Source organism: Pseudopodoces humilis, chromosome 3 (assembly GCF_049639895.1).
Source record: "Pseudopodoces humilis isolate 2021_Gansu_Grassland_sample_001 chromosome 3, ASM4963989v1, whole genome shotgun sequence".
NCBI classification, from domain to species: Eukaryota; Metazoa; Chordata; class Aves; order Passeriformes; family Paridae; genus Pseudopodoces; species Pseudopodoces humilis.
The window spans coordinates 93,890,235-93,914,619 of record NC_142202.1 but is presented as its reverse complement, the minus strand read 5'-3'; the positions used below and the strand labels follow the sequence as shown (position 1 = coordinate 93,914,619).

Here is a 24,385-nt window from a genome sequence, read left to right as displayed (position 1 = left end):
AGAAGAGTGGTGTAGGTCTCCTTCAACAATAAAATAACAAAAATAAGATAATGGAGTCTCTTCCACCCAAAAATACATGAGCAATACTGAAAACATAGTCAAAAATTAGGAAACCTTGTAATGAAAAGAATTAGGGCACATGCAGATCCTGTTGTTGAATCTAGGGACAGAAGAGAGCTGACTCAGAGCTTGGAATAAATTTCTGGCTCAGCACACAGCACTGGCCATCAGAAGCCATTGCCTCACTGGTTTAACTCTCCTGCCACTCACGTTGCCGTAACATCCTGCTGCTCCCTCAGGATGGCTGCCACAGAGAAAAGGCTGGAAGAGGAGAGGTGATGGGTTGTCAATGTCCAACATCTCTTTGAGGAGAAAATAAGTATATTTTTTATATATATGTGTGAGGAGAAGATGAGGAGGCCAAGATCTCACGGGGAGCAGCAATGTGAAATGTAAGGGCAAGACAGTTCATGTCTTTGGGGCCTTTAGGGACAGGAGAAAATAATGCTTCAGTTTTGCAGCTTTAATTGCTTACAACCTATTCTGTTTGTCTTAGTACAGAGCTGAACCTACTGAAGAAGCTTAGAGTGGATTTGATAGGGACACCTTCAATCACGTTCAGAAACTTCCCCAATGTTAGCAAATTCTTGATGCCATGCAACAAATTTAAGTGAAATGCTGCTTAAATTTATTTAAAATCTGTTCAGGAATTAGAAAGCTATAAATTTTTGCTAAGAATACAGACGGACTTCAATAAAATGTTTTATTGTGCTGTCTCAGAAAAGAAAGAAAAATGTAAAAAATCCAAATTAATTTAAGTTTAATGGTATCTCTACTGAGATTATTAAGCCAGTTCTAAGAAACTGTTTTGCCTGAGGCTGCTGACTTCAGTTTTCTCTCATAATGAGACTTTCTTACACTGTGTGCCACATTCAGTTGCAGTAAGAAAATTAAACTAAGAAATACGAAAGATAGATATTATCCTATCCACTTTATGTCAGTGAAATAGTTCTTCTAACAACTGAATCACTGCAAGATTTGTAGGACACAGAAAACAGCTCCTTTTTCTAGTTGATAATAAGTGCTTGAAAACAATTGTATTGTACATTTTAAGCAACACTATTAAAAATTGTGTATTTTATTATTTTTATAACACATCCTCTCACAATATTCAATTGTCTCAGAATAAATGCTAAGTGGAATAACAAGACAAGAATCAGAAGTTGTTTGGACTGCTGTTCTTGGGTTTTTTGGTTGGTTGGTTGGTTGGGTTTTTTTAAATATCATAACCAAATTTCCTGGCAAGCATGCTATAAAACAAGCTGACCAAGCAATGCTATGAAGGCAAGTTAAGATTACAATTAGAAACGTGTTACTGGAGGGGACTTTGAGTTTTCTAAGTTGCTTGATTTATTTTATTTTATTTTATTTTATTTTATTTTATTTTATTTTATTTTATTTTATTTTATTTTATTTTATTTTATTTTATTTTATTTTATTTTATTTTATTTTATTTTATTTTATTTTATTTTATTTTATTTATTTGTGGGTGATCTCCAGAGTTGTGAGGTTGTGGATTGCGGGCAGATTTAAAGGGGTTTTTTTATGGCTGTCATGATATTAACGTTGCATTGAGGTTCATATTCATAATATACCCAGATGGGAAAACATTGTTTCTACAAAGTTCAACCAGTTAATTTTGGAGGCAGACCTAATTCCATATTAAAGCTGGTTTTAAAAAAAAAGTAAATTAATGCAACCTTCCTAGTGGTACAGATTTTGTTAAAGTAAACTCCAGAACGTATAATATGTAGAAATGCTAAAATTAGAAAGGAGGTCTTTGTCATTTAGAAATTGCACATGTAGACTAGATTTGGCTTCAAATACAGTTATTTTAAAAATTTTCTGGTAATTTTTTTGCTTTCATTTGAAAATGCTGTTTTTTTCAAAACTGAGCCTTTTCCAGAGAGTAAATCAGTTTCTCTAGAAAAGTTTTTCAAAGTCAAATTGGTCAAAGTGAAAGAGATCCAGAACAATTTGGCTGCTTGCCTCTTTTCATGCCAGAGTCCAGAATTAACTTGTAGCTTAGATATGTATCCTGGATTTAGATTTGGTAATTGACTTGTTCATGTATTTTATAATAACCTTCAGAAGAATCTTACCTAGGACTTAGGTTATTAATAAATAGTTGTTAATTAATAGTTATTAATAAATAGTTGAATATTTAAAATCTAAAAAATCAAATACTTTGGATGGTGAACCATATTCTGTACTGGAATAATTCCACTGATTCCAGTGAGTTATAAAATGACATAACTTTTCTCCTCTGGTAATATTCCACATGAACAATGTTTAAAGCACAAAACTGTTTCAACTGTGTTGAAAGAATGCTAAATAAACCAAGTGAAGCAATCAAATCTGGAAATGCCTGTGGGCAAAAGCCAATTCAGCCTTTACTTCATTCCCTTGCGCATAGAGATTTTAATTACATTATCACAAACTTTCCCCCATGAAATCCCGTCTCCTGCTTCACAGCCTTTTCCTTCTGAATTCAATGCAATTCTTACCTCTATGAAATTAAAGGGTATCTTGTAGGCATTTCTGATAGAACTCTGGTGTTTTGTCACGGAAAATATTGACAGCATTCCTAAATTACCACTTCGGAGACTGGCCATTGTTAGTGAAGAGACAGGAACCACACCTCATCAAGGATGTGCAGTGTCTCCAGGCAAAGTCACATGGGGTGCTTTGCCAATAGAGTTAGCTCCTGTCACTCCAGAAATAAAAATGGGTTCTGCCTTTAAGTCTGATGGCATTAGGATACACTGTACACTGGTAACTACTAGGGCTTTATATTCCTGATCCAATGGAAACAGATTCTAATGCATTTTTTAGAAAAAGTGGAGAATCCTACTACCAGGAGTAGAGGAGCCCTGCCTCCAAACAGATGGAGAAGAGGGACAGCTGGCTGGATCCAATATGCAACAATTCAACAGTATACTCTATTTTTCCTATGCTGATGAAAAGGTATAACAACATATGAAGTCTAAAGGCATGGAGTAAATGAACTCAATGGACTTTTTTAGGGATGGTCCATAAACTAAGTGAAATGTGTGTGCGTATAAGTACAGATATCAAGGCACTGGGAGAGTGACGACAGTTTGCTGGGATGTACTGGAAAGTGTAGGACATGGTCATGGAATAAAGGTGGATACTATCCTGGTTTCAACTAGGATTGAGTTAATTTCCTTCTTATTAGCTGGTACAGTGATGAGTTTTGTATTTAGTTTGAGAATTGCGTTGAAACACTCTGATTTTTTGTAGTTGCTAATAGTGTTTACCCTAAATCAAGGAGTTTTCAGTTTCTCATACTGTGCCAGTGAGCAAGTACACAAAAAGCTGGGAGGGAGGTGGCCCAAACTGACCAAAGGGATATTCCAGACCACACAATGTCATGCTCAGTGTGTAAACTGTGGGGAACCAATCACTGCAGTGGTCAGCAGGTGTAACTGCATATTACATCACTTGACTTCCTGGAATTTTATTCCTCTCCCTTCCTTTATTTCAGTCATTAAATTGATCTTATTTCAGTCAACAGGTTTTACCTTTTGATTCTCCACCCACCAGGGTGAGGGTCTGTGTGCAAGCAGCTGCATGGCATGCAGTTGCTGGTTTGAATCAAGCCACAGCTACTTAAGTAGATGCTGCCTTTTTTGCTTGGTATTTTTTCCCTTCCTCCTTAGCTTTTGCATAGCTACAGTCCTTAGAAGACTCAGCTAGTCTAGTATAACCAGAATTGTCCTATTATTTAGTAAATGACTGAGTCAGCTTTGTCATATAAAGCTCAACTTTGTACTTTATATGTCAATGTATAAACATAGTTATTTAGTCTTTCTAAAACCAGGCAGGGCATCAAAGGCTTGAAAGATAGGTTTGTTTTATCTGATAAAAGGAAAAGAAGGACAAGGAGAATAAATATGAAGAAGTACTGTCTCTTGGTTAACAAAACATAATGAACGATATATGAAGGACCAGATCAAGCTGAACACAAATGTGAAAGCAATCTCATATGGTTTAGTGGAAGAGAAGCTGATGCTGTTTCGAAAATGAGAGAAAATAATCTTTTGTTTAGAAAAACCTTCTGATTCAAGAGCTTATATTTCTATAATTTTCAAGGAAAAAATCAGGAGAAGTGAGAAAGAGGCATTTCCAAAGTGAAAGAATGAGATAAACTGAAAGAATTTGACATGAAGAAGCAGCTTCTGAAAGACATGTCATAGTATTTGACATGATTAGTGGCATAAAGTGAAACAGTTGAATTTCACAGAATTTCTTGCCTTTCTCATGAAGAAAACAAATTTAAAAAGAAACTGCAGCAAAACTGAGCAGACACATTATCTTGATGTTCACTCTTCAGGAAATGGGTTTTTTTAATCTTTTCTTTTCTGGTGTAATGTTATAGAACCTCTTTTTGAGACTCCTCATTTGCCTGGAACCTACCTTCAGAGTTTCATCAAATTTTTTCATAAATATCTCAACATAACTTATACAGTTTGAATTTTATTTTTAATTTTTACAGTTTTCATTGAAAATTTGATATCTTGATATTTATGAGAGCCATCATCAAGTCTGTGGGGCTGGATGGAATTCACCCAAGGGTACTGAGGGAGCTGTTGGAAGTGCTCACCAAGCCACTCCCCATAAATTATCAGCAGCCCTGGCTAAGCAGAGAGGTCTCAGGTGACTTGAAGGTAGCAAATGTGAGGTTAGGACAACCAGGGCCCAGCCAGAACAAGTTTATGAAAGGCAGGTCCTACTTGACCAACTTGATCTCCTTCATGGATATTGTCTACCTGGACAAATAAAAAGCCTTTGACACCATTTCCACAGCATTCTCTTTGAGAAAATGGAGCCTATGGCTTGGATGGTGCACTGTTCACTGAGTAAAAATCTGTCTGGATAGCCAGACCTAGAGAGTTGTGGTGAATGGAATTAGATCCAACTGGCAGCTGGTCCTGAGTGTTGCTCCCCAGGGCTCAGTATAGGGGCCAGTTCTGTCAGTGACTTGTGCAAGGAAATGGAGTACACCCTCACAAAGCTTACAGATCACACCTAGCTGGGTGGGAGTGTTGTTCTACTGGAGGGTAGGAAGGCCTTGCAAAGGGGTGTGCACAGGTTGGAGGCGTAGTCTGAGGCCCATTGTGTGAGATTCAACGAGACCAAGTTCCAGGTCCTTGGGTTACAATAACCCCCTGCAAGTGCTGCAGGCTGAGGACAGAGTGGCTGTAAAGCTGCCCTGTGGAAAAGATCCTGGGGGTGCTGGTTGAAAGCAGCTGAACATGAGTCAGTGTGTGCCCAGGTGGCCAAGGCAGCCACAGCATCCTGGCCTGTGTCAGCAATAGTGTGTCCAGCACTATATAGTGGGCAGGGATTGTCCCCTGTACTCAGCTCTGCTGAGGCCACACCTTGAGTGCTGTGTCCAGTTCTGGGCTCGTCACTAGGAGAAAGACATGGAGGGGCTGCAGAATGTCTGGAGAAGGGCAATGGAGCTGGTGAAGGGTGTGCAGCACAAGTCTGATGAGGAGCAGCTGAGGGAGCTGGGGGTTTTGAGCCTGGGGAAAGAGACTCAGACAGAACCTTGTTATTCTCTACAAGGGCCTGAAAGGAGCTGGTAGTGAGGGGAAGTTGGTCTCATCTCCCAAGGAACAAGTGATAGGGCATGGGCAAACAGGTTTATATTGGATAGTAGGAAAACGTTTTCACCAGAAGAGATGTCAAATATTTGAACATGCTGCTCATGAAAGTGGTGGAATCACCAGCCCTGGAAGTGTTTAAACGAGGTATAGATGTGGCACTTAGCTTTAGTGGTGTACTTAGCAGTGCTAGATTAATGGTTGAACTTGATGATATTCAGGGTCTTTTTCAACCTAAATGATTCTATGATTTTAAGGTGTTGGTTATTAAGTTATCAGCCACATGTAATTTTAAAAGTGCTTTTGATCTTAAAAAGGTTAGTGGAAATCCTAAGACATTGAAGTTCATGAAGTAAATGAAGTGCTCTCACCTCTTCCATGGCTAAGCCAGCTACACAAGTGGAAGTCACTGGGAAAGCATGAATAATGTGTGTGTTGATCTTTCCGCAAATCTTTTTAATTTGTATGCTTGTTTTACATAAATGCACATATGTACATAGCAGTGTGCCTGTAGATGATGCTGTGTGCCTTCCTGAAAGTGTATGGATTATTATATGTGGTGAGGATGGCATGCCTGTGGTAGTCCACTGGGAAATCCTGGCTCAATACGAGGCAGTAAAGCTGTGATGAACTCCACAGGGTCCAAATTACAGTATACCTACCTCAGATGATAGGTGTCCTCCATGACTGTTCTCAAAGAGCTGGGAAATGCTGCCTCAATAAAGTCTCTGTGCTCTAACAGGGTGGGTGCTGCTGCTGCAGTCAGCACAGCATCCATCACTGCAGGAAACCAGGGCTGGGATTTCATCTGTAACATACTTTTAGTTTCCTGCTGAGAGTTACTTTGGAAAGCATTAATGTTCTGATCTTGAGATGTCTGTATGCAGCTATAGGTTCTACAACATATTTTAAGACACTCTTTAAAACCCTGCATTGAATTTGGATAAACCAGTCCTGAGGCCATGATTATACTATGAAGCATGAAGCAGACCAATTACTTGAGATCATCAGCAGAAGAAAATGGATTAATGATGGCTTTCAAAATGTAAGGTCACTGTTTCTGGAGTGTTTCTTTTTTGTTAGTGGTTGTTTTTCTTCAGTTTTTTGAAGTGAGACAGAGTAAAGAAATGAGGAAAACATGTTTTGGAAGAAGAGAAACAAATCATGATCCAGTTTAGTTGGCCAGGGTAGGTGCCACTGCCAAATGTAGCCAGGCTGCAGGGTATGTGTGATGAAGTGAAGGAGCCTTTGAGGGGCTTCCTGGGCAACCCACCTGGGAGCCCCCATGTGCTGTTATGATCCTGTGCCTCTGTGCAGACAGCTTGTGCTGGCCTCCCAGTCATGCACTGTGGAAAACTGTGAGTGTACAAGTACAAGGTGAGCTGTGTGTGCAAAGACTTCAGTGGCCAGTGTGAATGATTACCAGTTAATAATAACAGATGTTTTCTATTGCAGAAATCAGACTCATTAATAAAGCTCCCCTAATAATTAATTTTTTTTTGTGATCTGTCTCCCTCAGTTCAATTGTCTCATCAGGAATAATTCACTTTTTTTCCCTAATCTGTCAACACTACAGCCATATGTGGCCCATAATCTCCCTAGGCAACCTGTGCCAGTGCTCAGTTACTCTCATAGAAGAAAAAAAACACCAAAGGTGTTTCCTGGTGTTCACATGGATTCTTTTGTGTTTCAGTTTGTAGCCATTGTTCAAGTTCTTCCTGGAATAACATAATTCAGAAGGCAAAATATAAAGTGGCAAGTATGCCTGTATAATTATCATATGATTTTAAGAGAGGGGGAAAACTGATCAGTGAATTTTTGCACTAGGGGCTGACAGGACTAAGTTTATTTTTATCCAGGATTTATTTTAATTTTTATTTTAAATGTATTTTAATTTTAGACATCTGAAGCCATCAAATTTGCCATTTTTAAACCAGCAATTTTTCCATGTCTAAGTCGTTCCCATTTTATTCTCGTGACTGTCTCAGATCCACACCCATATATGCATATTATTTACCTGAAAGATTCTTGTGGTGAGATTCATCTCCAATTACCTACACTACAGGTTATGTGGATGTGTAGCTGTTAACCTCACGCTGTAGTTATTAGAGATCTTGTCAATGGAAGGAGCTGTTCTAACTATTCCTCTGTACAAGTTTAATTCCTACTTTTCAATGTATTAATTGACTCAATTTCAACTACTTCTTCATTAGAGCTAATGGAAGCTCTGACACATATCTCACAACAAAACATCTCTACTGAAGAAAAGTAAGTTTGAATCTTACTCTTAATGGTATTACAGGAAGGAATGCTGGTTAAATCAAGCCCTGGTGAGCAGCATAAATGTAATCTGCTAGTCTCAGTATGATGTAATTTTTTATCAAAAAAAAAATACTATCAAATTGAATCACAGGAATAAATAGGCTTTCAAATGTCATATTGATCATTCTTCATAACTAACCATTCTGGATTTTTTTTCTTTGAATTATCTCCAAAAATAAAAACGAATTCCAAACACCAGCACAAGTGAGCAGTAGGGTGAGGGATGATTGCATTGTTATGAATTCTTGAGTGCAACCCTTATGTTCTTTTTTTTTTTTTTTAACTTCTCAGGGAAATTTTACACAGAAAAGCTTTACATTTCCATTGTTTAAAGGATTGGTGGGCCATGAAGGAAAATAACCTATTAATGAAAATGAGACTCTGAAAACAGATTAATTGTAGTAGGTTAGGTTCATAGTGACAGATAATAAATGAGGAGATCCAAGTTGAGGCAACAGGACTGTGCAAGAGTTGTTCTGCTGAAAAAAAATTTTCAGTGAATCATTCGGATAATTTCTGTAGCTGAAGGAAACTCTCCACCTCTAGAGGCTAACACAAAGAATTATTCGTATTCACCTACTTGAACTTTAACCTCTGGCTTTAGGTTTGGGTAGTAGCAAATTAACCCTCAAACCTTGGTGCAGTCAAACTCACAATCCCATTCCAATCCTGAGTTATGTGCCAATAATTTCAGTTTTCACTGACTTGGTTGTCAAAACTACAATTGTAACGTCTAGTTAATGCAAATCATCTTTCATCTTCAGCCACTGCAACTCTAAGTCACTCTTCATTCTCTTCTTTGCAACCAGCCCTTTGTATTCCAAATATTATGAGCAGTTGGACTTCACTGATCTTGTTTAAAGAAGATATGAGCTTTGTAGAATTCATGGTCCAGGTGTTGTGCACATCTGAAAGGGTTTCTGAGTTCTGCTGCCCAGTTAGGGGCTTATAATAAGGTAAGATTTAGTCTAACTGGAAATTTAGCAAAGCAGAGACATTTATTTCTTGCTGACAATTGCTGTTAAAACACTTAGAAGCAGGGCAAAATCTTGTATTTTCAAGACAGCACGATTTAGCATTCATTAGCTTCTTCTAACCTTTCTAAGCAAGTACCAGCTCCCAGACACAGTTTGGTATTACATCGTCTTGCTGCCAATGCCATGGAGATCCTTTAATGTTAAATGACTTAAATGTGCTCTGCACCTTAAATGTGTGTTCCTGTGCACTGTAAAAGTCATCCTTTGTGCTCATTTTGTGTTGGCATTCTGCCAGCATGTGTCAGTGGCAGCCATACAGTGCTTTGGTATTTCACTGTGAGCACAGCACATGGAGTATCCTGAGAGGGGAAGTCAAAATCTGAGCACTACATTGTGCAGTGAACACTGTTTGTAAAATAGGGGGAATGGGCCTTGGAGGCAAGATACAGAGAGCACTACATCTTTGCTAATCAACTCTAGGAAGAAATAATTAGTTTATTGGCATGAAAATCTTGTACCATCTCCAATGTCTGTTTTGCACTGAGGTAATAAAATGTGGTGTACCAGAGGTACTGCTTGCTAAAAGTACACACACACATTCTCTTTTTAAAAATTCATGCTTTTCATTATAGCTCAAAGTCAGCTTTATTGTTAAATCACCAGTTTCATTACCTAAATCAATGACTTATAATATGAATCAGGTCTGGATTTCATGAGTGCAATTCCTTCATAACTGCTCATGTGGACATGTTAGCTATGTTGCCTTAAAAAGGGAATGAAAGTGTGTGTCACTTTTATGTACTCCACTTTCATCTCAGATTCCTGCTGCTTAGAAAGTCTTATGTATGAAAATAAAAGTGAATAGCAACAAATCTGAGCAACTCACTAAATAAATGGAACAGAGGAAAATTGGATTCCACCCGTTCAGGCTTGCTTAATTGAAAATCAGTCAAGGAAACTGAGAAATGCTCTTAACAATAACAGGAAATGATGATTTTTCTTCTGCCCTTGGAGTCCATAGAAGAGTAGAAGAAATCTTATGGCAGAGACTAAATATTCCAGTTGTTTCAGCAAAGGTTTTGTTCCATTATAACTGCAGTAATTTCATGTATTGAACTAGCAGGGAAATGTTGCACAGTGTATTTATCTTTATAGGGGAAACTACCTTGCCTGCCTATGCAGTGTCAGCTCATATCGTTCTTTGTGAAATGTAATGGTGGAATTGGGGAATGTGGATCATGATTTGTGGGTTGAATAAACCATAAAAACTTCTGGTTTCAGCTAGCAAAGTTGGTCTGATTTTCTTTAACAGTCCACACAGGACATGTGCCTGGGTGACAAACTACCTTGTTTTCAGTTAGTGTAGGCTGACTTGTAAGAAAATAAACACATACACAATTTATATAATCAACTTAACACAAAGTCTTACACAGTAGTGTAATTCTGGAACAAGACACTAATTAATTTACATTAACTTATCTGCAATTCTTTCAGAATAACATTTTTAATAGTGATTTCTGCTGCAAGTTACAATATGTACATGAATTTCCTCTTTTGCACTTTTCTTGTTTTTTTTGTTTTGGTTTCAGTTTTTTGTTTTATTTTGGGTTTTTTGGTTGGTTTGTTTTTGTTTGGTTTTTGTTTTTTTTTTTAAATCCTAGTGTCTGAATAGATTTTTTCACTGCTATAGAAAGAACAAAATTTTTCCCTCTTCTGTTCTTTTTCTTGGATCTTCAAGTTTTGCATCAGGATATTTTTATTAATTAAATAGAACAGATGTTTTCAAATACCTTATTGCTGTGTCAGGACGTGCCAGAGGATGTGCACAGTGACAACAGTTTGGACAATTCAAGCATTAGAAATTTTCTGTGTGCTTTTGATTTCCAAGGTAGCTGTGTGCTGTCTGTGCTTTCAGGGACCAATCATTGCCTAACTAGATGTTCCATTTATGCATAATCTGGTTTTGGTGTGGTTTTTATGGACTCCTAGGGGGCAACAACATTCTTCTGTCTCTCAGACACTGAAAGAAAAAATCCTGAGGATACTTTTTTTTTCTCTGTAGTTTATGATAGAGCTTGAGACCCCCCACATTGGAATTGTTAGTTAATTCGCTGTGTTCAGCAATTTGGATTTCAGAAAGCAATTCTCTCTAGTGCATTTATCACTTTTTGGGTTGCTTTTCTCCTGTGTTCACTTACAAAACTAAGCATGTTCATAGCCCTCAGTAAATGTCTCAGTCAAACTATTATAAGAGCAAAACACACCTTTCCTCCTGTCTTAAGTGTTCCTTTTGCAGTTCCAGGAGTTAATTGGCAAATATTTTCCCAATGACTTTCAGAATTAGTTACTGCATTACAAAAAGTTCAGAATTTCTGTAGCCTAAGCCGTTAACTTAGAATGTTGTATCTGTTGACTGTTGCAATGAGAAAACAACTTTTATTTAAAAAAAAAAAAAAGATTAAGTAGTTTATAAACAGTACTAAAAGATTTTTTCCAGACACTTCTAGTAAACACAATCAATTCCTAAAAATTACAAGAAAGCTCATTTGTAAACATAGTAGGGTGGATTGTCAGCCACAATCTGTCTGTTGTGTTTTTCCAAAAGCGTGTAGCTGTTGCATCCCCCTGTGATCCCACTGGTCATAGGAAGGGAGGAAGGAGAGTCTGAAGGTCTCACACTTTCTTGGTAAGATAATGGACCTTGTAGACTGCCCCTAGCAATAGGACTTATTCTCCAAATGGGCTCACATGCCTGTCTTGTGTGACAGAACACTGTCGAAGAAGGGGTTTCTTCTGGCCATGTGTCTCTGAGGATTGACCTTTTACCTTGACAGTGCAGCAGCAATCACAGCTGCTATTGACTGTACTTCATCAGGCTCCACTACTCTGCTGGCTATACTGCAACTCCTCAAAGTTACCAAATAAATCTTTGTTAAGAGCATGGAATTTCCAAAGGTGCAAAGTGCTTCAAAGATGGAATTCTGAGTTCTGGTCTCAGGGCACATTTAGAAGGAGCCATTCTGATGTCTCCAGCATCACTGATGTGCCTTCCTGCTCTCTCTTCAGATGGAAGTCACCCGTGAAGCCTTCCATTTATACTTTATGGTGTCAGCAGGAATAATTCAAGCTCTTTTCTCTTTTTTAAAACAGATAGATTGGGAAAAAAAAAAAAAAGTAAAGGAAAAAAAAAAGTGTGAGCACTAGCATAGACAAAATCAGTTCTATTATCCGTTGTGATCAATAAGGAAAATGTTTTTAAAAGGGTACAATCTAAAATGCATTCTGCATTTTTATAATTATTATTCTTATGTACAAAGGTAGAACAAAAATTTATACTCAAGGTATGTGTTTCTGAAATCAGAGTTCATTTACAAAGTATTGTAAAATTCCTATTTAATTGTAGTATGTATGTCTTAAACAGTAAAATGAATTAACTTCTCATAGTGTTCAAAGTTTTCTTTAATATTTTACCTCTACAAAACTATGGAGAAGAAAACCATAATGTAATGTTAAGTTTTCTGGTTTTGCCTTTCTATATATATGATTAAAATTTTATATTGATGATAATGTGATATTTGGTGCCAGGTTTGATTTTGATTTTTTGTGATTTTTAATATTAAAATAGTGTTAAAGATTATTTTTTCACTGTTTTAATTTCAGATTTGGATTCTCTAACAGGGCATGCATTTCAAGGTAAAGTGGACAGTTAGATTAGATTATGTTATTTGTTTGTTTTATACTCAGTTTATTGAGTTTTCTTGGAGGGTGGGGGAAAGGGGTGTTGTAAAATTTATTTGGTGTGCTTCTGACAGCAGTTTGTTACGTCTCAAAATTGTATTATTAGGTGGATTTTTAGATTTCATATAAATGAAACGGTAGCTATTAGATGCACTAGTTTAAAGAATAGAATTGAAAATTTTCATTAAATATTAACTATTATATCATTAATGTAAACAATCCAAAGGAAGAGAAAAATTATTCTAAAACAACAAGCCCTAATGAAAAGATTTTTAAGTTATTCAAACTTGCATGCGATTCTGTAAGGCAGGTAAAAAAAAAAAACAAAAAACCCACTGTTCAGTATTTAAGGAAAGCAAAGATTCAAGAAATACAAGGCTTAGTTTCCAGTTTTATTACTAGAAATGTGTAGGAAAGAACAGTAAGAACAGTTTTGAATAGTAAGAACATTTTCAGTTAGAGAATCGAGAAAGAATGATAACACAATTACGTTAGTCCTCTGGATTCTACTGTACACGCATATTTTTTATGCCGTGTGGAACTTAAAAATAGTATATTCAATTAAAAATTTTAGAATTTTACAGCTATACAATTCAACCATTTTGAGTTGGGAATCTTTTAGTAGAAGTACAAGAGTAGAGAATTTGATGCTAAGTAATTGTGAACTTCTGTGTTACTTGGGCAGAGATTTTGGCACAGAAGGAATATAAATGAGAGCTTTCTGAATAAATTAAATCTCTGCTGCACATATGTGGACTCCCTGTACTCAAAATTTTCTTTAATAAAACTGTCCTTCAGTTGAACAGGCAGTGAAAACTAAGGCATAATATTTGTATAAAAAAAGAGATTTAGTCAAAATTTGTGATGATATTTATCACTAGAACAATATTACTAATTATTATGTCATTGGCATCTAAAGTGTCTAGTACATAGTATAATATTCCTCCTTCAGTTTTTCCTTAAATATCATTCTTTAAAAATTATGGGACAGTAGATTCATTTCAGGTTTTCCAAGCATTCCTGCACTGTAGGCATTAGGTATGCTGTTAGATACAGAACAAAAAAGACAAACAGAACAGTAAAGTTCATTACAATTAATTTTGTGTGCAGTGTGGAGCATATCTGGGTACAGATTCTGTCAGAGATATTTGTACTTAAATACAGCAGCACAACAAATGAAATCTGTTGGAGAAGTCAGAATACTGTACATGTAGATTTTTCATTTTCATCCCAGATGAGGAAACTCTTATTCTGAATATTTTGGTTTGGTTTGAGTAAGGATACCCATGGAATAACATACTGCTTAATTAGGGCCATCTTGTAAATTTGTCATAAGTCCTGTCAAATATATGCATGTGTCACCAAAATAGACATTGAGACAAACAGGATCAGTGTATCTTTTTTTTTTTTCTCTACTTTTTAAAGGTTGAGTCTGCTTTTGTTTTTGCATGAATATTTTATGTTACTAGATGGTGCTGTCATGGTGTGTCCCATTCTTACTTTGTAATATGACAACACAATGATAATGAGCAATACTGACAACAGACCCTTGTATTGGTACTTATGCTTCAGAATTATGGCAAAGACAAATCATCCTTATTCTGCATGGAAAATGTCCTGAATTGCACAACAGGTGATTTACATGCCTGCATTACATTCCAGGTGCAGCTGTGCACAAATCCATCAAATAGCCTGTTATTTAGCACAGGCAGAAATGTCTTATAATCTAACAAACTGTCAAAGGGATGTAGGGGAATAGTATAGGCAGCCAATAAGCATAAGAGCCTGTCATGGACTTCACTTAAAGAGGTATTTATTTGGAGACTCACAGTATTGAACATGCTACTATGCAGCTCACAGAAATAACTAGAAGAACCATCTCTCATTTCTTTCTTGCCTTCAGCTCTATTTACATTTAATAATCAACTCATTATAGTATTCTGCTAAAATAGTGCAGAATGTGTAGTTACAGATGTAGCTAAACTAAAAACCAAAAGGGATGTTTATGTATATATGCTGGAAAACAGAACAGTAAATCCAGATACCTATGTGTTAACATGATTACTCTAGTTAGGCTAAAGTATGTTACCTTTCAGCAGATAGAAGAGAGCAAGGTGTTACTTATGCCTCTTCAATAGCAATTAGTTAATTAGCTGAGATATGTGTGTTAACATGCTGAGCAAACACAAACCAAACTCATTTGAGATTTCTATTTATCTTACCTTGGAATAAAGCACAGCCTTTGAGCTAATCCAGCAGGATTCATTAACAAAACCCCTAAGGGTATGGTGATCCAATAGTTTTTCACTTGACCCTTGGCCAGTGCTCTGCAGGAGCAGACCATGAAATTACTCCTTTCCTTAAGTCATGTAGCAGTGTCAGTGAAATGCTGAGTGGGTGCTACTGCCAGACCCTTAGCAGGGCAGACAGATCAAACCTGCTTCTGCACTGACCTAATCACAAAGGTTCCAGGGCAGAAGGGGTTTGCATCCATCTAGATGACTTTAAATTCATGTGAGTTCCCATTTGGATAGGACTGCTTTGTGAATTTCAGGCTAAGAGGAAGTACTTTCCCTATCACCACTGGCAACTGCATCAGCTGCCCCATGTTTTCTGTAGATTTGGGCAATCTCTGCAACTTCAGAGACAGATCAGAATATAAACCACACTAAAGTATCTGTCTGGTTTTTATGTGAAGGGGAAAAAAAAATTCTTTATAAACCTTGCAGTTGATTAGCTGAAACCCTAAAGTACGAGATTTGATTATAGTCATTGTCTTAATGCAGAGCTGCAAGTGTTATGGGCATGTTGAGAACTTCCAGAAGCTGGATTAAAGCATCTCTTTTACAATGATATCTAATCTCGTCCTAAAGCTCCAAGCAATGGCGAGTCCACCAGCTCCCCTGGTAAGCCATTCCAATATTTAATTACCCTTAGTGCTAGGAAATTGAAATGTTGTGGAAAGGTTGAATTTGTCTAATTTCAGCTGCCAGTCTTCCTTTTGGTATGCCTTTTTCAGTGACACTGAAAATTCCCCCTTTTTCAGGTATGCTTTCTGAACAAGTGTCTATGACAAATTGCAGTGACCTGTTGAAAGGTCTCTGTGCAGAGAAACTCTGCCACCTGGCCTGATGAACTTACTGCCTTGACCTGCAAACCTGGCCTCTTTCATAGACTATCACAATTTTATCACCCCTATGTCTACTAAAAATTTTTATACAGTAGTCAAGGTACCTTTCAACTTTTGTTCTGGTAAATCTGATATGTTTTACTCCTTAAGGCTCACACTGTAAGACTGGTTTTCTGACAGCTGTCCTAGGAACCCTTGTTTTTCAAAAACTATGAGAATATATTCATGTAGAATTTTGTAAATGCTGTATATAGAAGTAAAGTACTTTTTTATTTGTACATAACACTTCCTTCTTAATTCTCCCTTTTTAAGGATTTAGCTACAGTTCAGGTTATGGTGATTGTCTGTGTCAAGCAAACCAAGTGGTAATCCTAAAAGGTAACTGACAGAACAAGAAAGAGCATTTTTTCCCTAGTTTGATGTGGCTAACCTGAGATTTGAGGTGGAAGAGAAGGCTCTTATGCCAGCATATGACATCTAGTGGTTTCAAACTGGTGAAATCTGAGTGGGCACTGAGTTTTGGGTGATCATTAGTCCAAACAAGAGGGAGAATTAGCCAGGATCTGTCTCTAAGGAATGGGATGGAAAAAAGGTTAGAGACTTTAAAGCCCTATTTAAATGCATTCCTCAGACTGCATCCCTATAAATAATATCTTGTATTAGCTCAGTTGGAAGATTAAGAATGTACCTTTAACTCAGAGAAACTCCACGGTGAAGATAGTTAATAGCAGTTGTCTGCTTTGTTTTCCATGGGCTGTGAAGCACACTTAAGAATTCCTGTTCTGGATCACATAAAGATTAGTTAGGTGTCACCAGAGTTTGGAATCTATACTAAAAAATCCAAATACAGCTTCTGCATCTCTGTTGATTTTTCTTTTAATTCAGCTTTAGTATGTAGTGCCTTCCCTTTTCCCTACTGCCACTCCAAAGTACCCAGCTGGCTGGTAAGATCCACAGACTGTTTTTCATTGTGTTAATGATGAATGCTGTTTTGTTGCAATTAATCTACATAGGCTTGAGGTTTTCTGAAATATTTCAGGAGCAAAGATATTGGTTTTTTTTAAAAGACTTCTTCACTGTTGGCAATGTAATGCTAGATTTAAACTTCAATATATATATATATATATATATTTAATTTTTTGAAATTCCCTTAATAGTCTAGGGAACAGACTGCCATCTTCAGCACTGCCAGTAAAACTAAGATAGCTCTAACTGGAATGAGAATTCTCAGGTATTTGAATAATAACTTGAGCTATGGAAGGAACTTGGCATGTGCAGTCCTGTGGGAAGTGTTTAGAGAAAGAGTGTCTCAAATGCTAATCGAATATGAGCTCAAAATATCCATTTTAATTCCTGGGTGTATCTGATCAAGATAGTTGGTCAGTGACCTGCTCATTTTCCAGAAGAAATAACACTTTGACCATATAATGATCATCACTTCATGAATTAGTTAATGGCCTGTTGAACTGTGCACCTTCCTATTCACAGACCTGCTGGGTCAAAAACTTAAATGGACATTTCATTCAGTACACCAGTACCGGCTATTGTGGTTGAAATAAAAGTTTATCTGAGAGTGTCTTCTCAGCCATATTATTTGCAGTTGCTGTACATTGAGTCAGAAGCACAGAAAGTCTCATCTTCATCCTTTTTCTCTGCCTTTGCCTAAAGCATATGAAATGTTGGGAAGAAAATGAAGATTGGATGGCTTAGGACAAATAACACTGAGTGAAATTTAGTTCAAGAGTATCAACAACAGAATATCAAAGTTCAGTGTTATTTGATTAGAGCTGACAGATTTTTCAAGAACAAATTTGAAGAAAATACTGTTTTGCAGCTGGTTTTGGCTAACTATCATCTTGATTTTTATCTGAGAAAATGCTTGCCTAGTGCTGTGTTGGAGAGTTTTTTTATCTTTTTACTGAATTTCTGTAACAATATTTTTAATGTTCAAAAAAAGTAAGATCTGTCAGCTTAGGTTGAAGACAAGCTTGATTTAAAAAAAAAGTAAACCAAAACATAAAATGAAAGTCATCAAACCATAAGAGGGTGGAGTATGATGATCTAGTAAACAAAACAAAACTAAAAAGGTCACTTACAGCTGAGCTCCTTTTGAGCTTCTTTAAAATTGAATGGACAGAATCACCAACTAAGTCATCTTGCATTTATTGTACTTATCTAGTATTCATCCAGTATAGATTTTATCCAAATTCGTAACTTTTTTAGTTCTGTTAATTTCTTACAGTTCTGTCATTGCCCCTTGACTTTTTTGTCTCAAATAAAAGCCATGAGGAGAAAGTCTGTGTGTACTCTATCTTGCCTTTAGAGTCTTAGTTGGGATGTAACTGTGCATAGTCCTGCTGTTCAAAATATAGTTTTTCCAGATGAACCTGCAGGTAAAAAAACAACGATTATGTACCAACATGAGAAGTGTGCTCTGGGAATTTGTTCTGTGGGAGGGGAGAAGGAGGGGGAAATATTAAAACATTATTTCAAATTGATTGAATTTTTTTTATTTCTTTTGTTTCTGAGCTCCTTCAGGCTCCTGATCCAAAATAGCTCGTATGTTTTCAGTCTGGGTTGCTCTGGAGCCTGCCTCTTCTGGGTGATTGAGCAAAGAGGACTGCATGTCACTGAGCAAACCTTTCCCGGGGTGGGGAGACAGATGTGTTCTGGGGAAACTGAGCTGGGGCATGCTCAGCATGCTGCTGTGCCCTTGCTCTAGAGTGCAACGCAGTCATGGGGTTACAAAGATGGAAAAAGAAATGAAACTGCCCAATCATGTAGGAACTTGACAGCTGTGCAATTCATTCCTGTATTCAAACATTTCTATGTCCTCAACTTCACCTGTTTAGTTTCCACCTAAATATAAGCAAAATGCAAAAATGGAAAGGATATGCACTTTTATTGAAAATATGGCAATTTCAGAAGAAAAGAAACTATATACTCCTTTGAAATTAGGAGCCTCACAGAGACATATGGTATTGATGCTTTGAGATTATTTTACTCTTTATGATTACTTTGTCTCATTTCTTTGGCTCTTAGCTATGATTCATACTTGTTTAACAAGAATTGTATAAAGAGCTGTTGATACAGAGGTACCGCAGGTAGTACTAGTAATTTCTTAGCCATTTATATAACATGAATTATACAAAGTCTTAATGAGTTCTGTACAATTCTTGATCTTTTTTAATGTGAAGTTAATGATTAATTTTCAGTTGTGCTTTTAATTAATTCTTTTTTGATATTTTATTAATTATTGTTTTTAATTGCTCTGGGGTATTTCATGTTAAGGGTACAGGATGAATCAGAGTAATTATATGCCTCATTCATTACCACCAAACAGAATTTAAAGGAACTAAAATAAATAAAAAAAATATTTGGACTCTACCAGATACTGAGAGCTATATGGTGTATCTCTCATTTGCAAATGCATGAAGTCATGGCTTGATTCTTCTTTAATTAAGCATATCTTTTTAGAAGTATCTGAAATGCAATTATTTGAGAACAACAAGGGCTACAGTATTTATGATATTGAGTTTGTCAAATTATCACCAATGTTCAATTAAGGCATCAATTTTTCCAAGCTGTCATTCAGCTATTCTTAGTCTTAGCTCTGTGTTTAGACTGTGATGCTGCAGGAGATTGTTGCAGCACTTCATAATGTTAGGAGAAACAGGTCAAAGAAAGACTCTGAAATGTTAAAGTCTCCTAAAAGAAGTATTTTCAGATGTTTTAAACTAATGCTATAGTCCACAGGAACTCATATGAAGAAAGATATCAAATTGGAATTGGAGACAAAGGCAAATCCTTAAGGAGGATAATTTGATTTTTGAGTTGAAAATAGGGCGACCATATTGGTAGTCAAAGCTTGTCTTCTTGCAGGCTTTGACTCATCTAAATCTGGCATCTTTAATTTCCCCATTTTGAAGGCATGGATTAAATGTAAATTGTTTTTACAGCTAAATCTAGAAAATGTTTTTAATTCTTCAGGTAGTAGCTTCTTAAATAGATAAATATTAAATATACTGTGTTGATGGGGTTTGTATTTACTGTAGTTATGTACTGTCCAATGTTACTCCTTGGCTGCGTGTTTAGGCCAGCTTGTAGCAGCTGTAAACTGTACGTAGAATATTTTACAAAGTAAGTAGTTGATATTAGTACATATTCTTCTAACATATATATATATATAAATATATAAATGTTACAGGACACAATATAAATCATGACTGTTTTTATCCTCAGTGGCCAATTAAGTGGTCCAGCAGTATTTTCTTAATGAATTTTAGTTGTTTGCTGTATGCAAAAAAAAGATGATTTTTTAAAAAATTGTTTCTAATTTAGTTCTATTTTTATGGATATTAATTTATCAAATATCATTTTACCTAAAATTAAGCCACCTCAGAATGTTTTTTAAATTTATAATTTTGAAATATATATTTATTTCAGATCTTTAAATTTTTCCTTTTCTTGAAATGAGCAGTTGGAGTTGTGAATTACAAAAACTATCCAAGAAGAATAGATGTCCAGGTTATTTGCTATAAACCAACAGATTCTTCCCAGAAATTTTATGTATTGCATAGATCATGAGTCATGTATTTCTTTTCTGTTACAAGATTTTTGACAATAATGAATCATACTGCTATATAAACACATTCTTATGAAAATATTAAATTACATTTTCTAAAGCTACAATGCCACAAGCAGTCTTTACTATTTCAAAGTAAATTTGCTGATAGAATTTAAATTTTATTTTTTACATAGCTCTAGAACTGTTTCCTTATTCAGATTTCAGCCAGGGAAGTGATCATGATCAGAGATGATAGGACTTGGTGTTTTCCTTGCTTGTTTCTGTCTGAATAAATATGGCTGTGTTTTCTGTAATCATAAATTTTGGAGGTGGTTGTGTAAGACTTATCTATCAAGATCTGTGTCTTGTGTATGTGTGTTTGACTTTAATGCAAGACTAGGCACTGTTAATTAATATGGAGATGACTTTTTACAGTTCTGGTACTTAACAATCAATTTTACAGAAACAGAATAGTTACTATTCCTGTTAATTTGGCAGGGATACTCAGCCTGCCTCACAGGTCAAGAACTGGTTATTGCTGTGATTATGAGTCTGTCAGAGGGGATTACAGAATTTGTCCTGTAGGATAATAAAGGTTCATGCACTATTTCAGTAGCATAATCTAATGCTCATTTATTGCGTATGTTCAACTGCAGGATAAAAATACCCTTGTAATAATTACTCTGGTAGGTGTAGTGTTTTTTTCTTTTTGTATCAGCTGAACATTTAAGCCTTCATCAAAGTGCTAGATCATACATAATTAGTTTGTATGAATGAAGTTATAGTCAGGTTGTACATATTTGGATGGATGCAGAAACAGAGGATTATTTCTCTATCAGGAAAGTGTCAGGATCTTTAGATATAAGAAAGCATGCATTGAATTGTAGCTTGAAAAAAGAAGCTAACTGCCATGTTTATGCATTCTTTAGGTGAAGTTCATAAGTAGAATATATTGCATCTTACCCTTGATCCCTGCATTGCTCCTGACAAATAATCATAAACCTACCCACACAACAAGTGACTGTGCTCCAGCATCACAGCTTCTTTTCCAGATACCTGTGCCAGTTTCTGTCATTGGTGCACTTGCCAAAATGAGAAAATAACTTAGAAGTCAGAAGAATTATCTGCATACTAATACCATATATAAGTAATTCTCAGTTGTGAAGTAGAAAATTTAGTGGTTTTACCTTCTGCATATTTTAATAATAAGGAATACCTGTGAGGAGGTGAATGCCTTAGGGTCCCTGTCAGGGGGTCAACTCAGGGAAACTTCAGAGACAGAGCCACCACTTCATTACAGAGTCTATCAAATGCAGTGTCCAATATAGCATTCTTTCAAAAGCATCCATTTCCCATGGATAGGTGGTGATTCACTTGCTGACATCAATCAGATTTCTCCTTCAAAAGGAATTTTTCCAACCTCACTGAGAAAATAGTATAAGACATTATTCTTTGCAAGGCAAGGATAGCAGACAGCAATCCTATACTTCTAGTAGGTAGAAATTGATGCTGCTCCCCGTGATCTTTCCATTTAAACCATAGCTACTCAAGTGTGAAATTTCAGAGTACCTTCAGTGAGAATGTTAGTTCTGCTGTTTTTTTAAGTTCTTATTTTAAAATTTTTTCGCAGACTTTTTTTTTTTTAATTTAAAAATATGGAGCCAGATGTTTTTAGAAGTACTTTAGAGTGATTCAGATTAATAGCAAGATTCAAGGAACCATTAGGGAAGCAAAAGACTTACGACTATGGGAGTGTGTCAGCAGTGTGTTAAATTAGTAACTGTGTGTAGGCTCAATATGAGATTTAACAGGTGCCCCAGATATGTTGTGCTGACTCTCTGCATTGAAGAGAATTTTATTTTGGTAACTGAGAGGAGGAAGGAGAGAAAGAAGGAATCGGCCAGTGAAGAAGCTGCTTCTGCACATTCCAGAAAGAATCAGACTAACATGAGAGACAGGCCAGCTTCAGATGCCTTTCACTGGACCTCCTGCACAACAAGGAGAACTAGATTGGTGTGTGGTGAGTTGAAAACGGTAGAGAATCCCATGAAATACAGGTGAGAAGAGAAAGAAGCATCTTTCTGCATCTGCAATAAAATCTATGCCTTCCTCAACATTTCCAGCATTTTGTGTGTTTTCCATATTAGAGTCTTAGAAGACATACTTTGTATTTTGTAAACTGCAGTGACAGTGAAGTCCCTAGAATGGAAAGCAGCTATCTTGACTAAATTATGTTGCCTGTTGCTATGGAAATGGTAGCTCATGAATTTTTATGTAAGTGCTTGAGGTACAATACTTATGACATTTTATCTAAAAAACAATGTTTATGCTTCATCCACCATCAGGTTTTTGCTTTACTTTAATGACAATATTGGGCAGTAATCCCCAAGAGCAAATGCTGAAATAAAATGCTATTCCATGGAAATATCTTTCACCATAATTACTGGGCAATTTTTGAATTGCAACATAATCAGGAAGTTATCACCCTTTAAATCTGATTTATATATCTTTTCCCAATGTTTTAAATACATATCATTACAGGAAAATGCAAATAATTTTAAGCAAACATTGTTTATTCTGCATGTTGCAATTAAGACTCTGCCTGCCTTCTTTCAGTATCACCTATATATCATATTTTTTCCAAGTTGAGCTGTAGCAAAAAACCCCGTCAGTATTACGACAGGCTTCAGAAATGAAGCCAAACCCTCATAAGTTTTATCCAAAACTTCATTTCCTGTTGCATCTTATAAAACTTTCTTACTGAATGTAGCCAAAAATTTGTTTTCTTCCTGCAGAGAATTACTTGCATTCTCATAACACTTTCCACATCATGTAAAATGTACCCACTATAACTGTTTATTTCTTGCTTAATTGAAAAGTGTTATATTTGTCTTGAAATCACAGACTGGAATTTGAAACTCATATTTTCCCTATTATTTTATCAAATTATGTAGTTGCTAAATAAACAGAGAACTATCTATCTGCAAGAGACCATAAACAAGCCAAGCAAAAGAAGTTTTCGCTGGAACACTACATTTATGTTAAGCATGTGATCCTAGTAAGATAATTGAATATTATAAGATGAAAGCAATTCTTTAGGAATATGGAGATGCTGTAGTGTCTTCGTCTCAAAAAATCAGAGAGCAAGTGCATTTCTTGGGCAAGCAAGGCATCAACTAACATAAGAGTTGCACAGTGTTCCTTCAAGCATTTGGTGGGTCATTGCTGGGATTTTTGTCACAGTAACAATGGGAAATATAAGCAACCATAAAAAATTGTTTTTCCTCTCACTTTTCTTTGATCAAACCTTCCTTTCCTCTGTGTCTGTAATTATCTAGTCTCATCTATTGTAGGCCCAGCTCATCCCTTTTTTTACACCTGATCTGAGTCCCAGCTGCACCAGTTCAGTGAACCCTACTGCCCAGTGCCTGTTGCTGCATCTGCCGCAGTAAACTGATGTGGGCTGTGGTCTGAGCTCCCTCGCTGGCACGTGCCCATCCATGTAGTGAAGTGCCAGAGCATTCCTTGTGTGTGTGTCTGGGTGTGTTTCAAGGACTTGGGCATCTTTCCCAAGAAGCAGTTTGGATGCAGGCATTTTACTATTGGAAGTGGGGATGAAGGATTTGAAAGTGGTACAAAAAAGAGCTGTGTAGTGACAGCTGCCCTCAAGGCCTCTGTGATAGCCCAGGCCCATTTCATTTAAATAAGCTCATTGTTTAACCCCAGCCAGCACAGCCACTCACTAACTCCCCTCCAAGGGGAGAGAATTGGAAGGGTGAAAATAAGAAAACTCATGTATGGAAATAAAGACAGGTTAAGAAGTAAAGCAAAAGCTGCACACCCAGGCAAAGCAAAGAATTCGTTCACCACTTCATTCAGCCGTCCCCATAAATGTCTCCATCATGTGTAATGCTGACTTGTGAAGACAAAACGCATCATTCTCAATGTCCCTGCCTTC

General features: G+C 36.5%; 1 protein-coding gene across 3 annotated transcripts in view; it reads left to right on the top strand.

Moving 5' to 3' along the window:
* The window catches only part of DLGAP2 (DLG associated protein 2), a 337,736-nt gene that overhangs the window by 167,997 nt on the left and 145,354 nt on the right, over nt 1–24,385 (top strand). For all 3 annotated transcript variants that reach the window (XM_014251397.2, XM_088052985.1, XM_088052986.1), the window contains exons 3-4: nt 12,653–12,685; nt 15,517–15,636. The gene's annotated coding sequence lies outside the window, so the exon portion shown is untranslated. The remainder of the gene's footprint in view (nt 1–12,652; nt 12,686–15,516; nt 15,637–24,385) is intronic.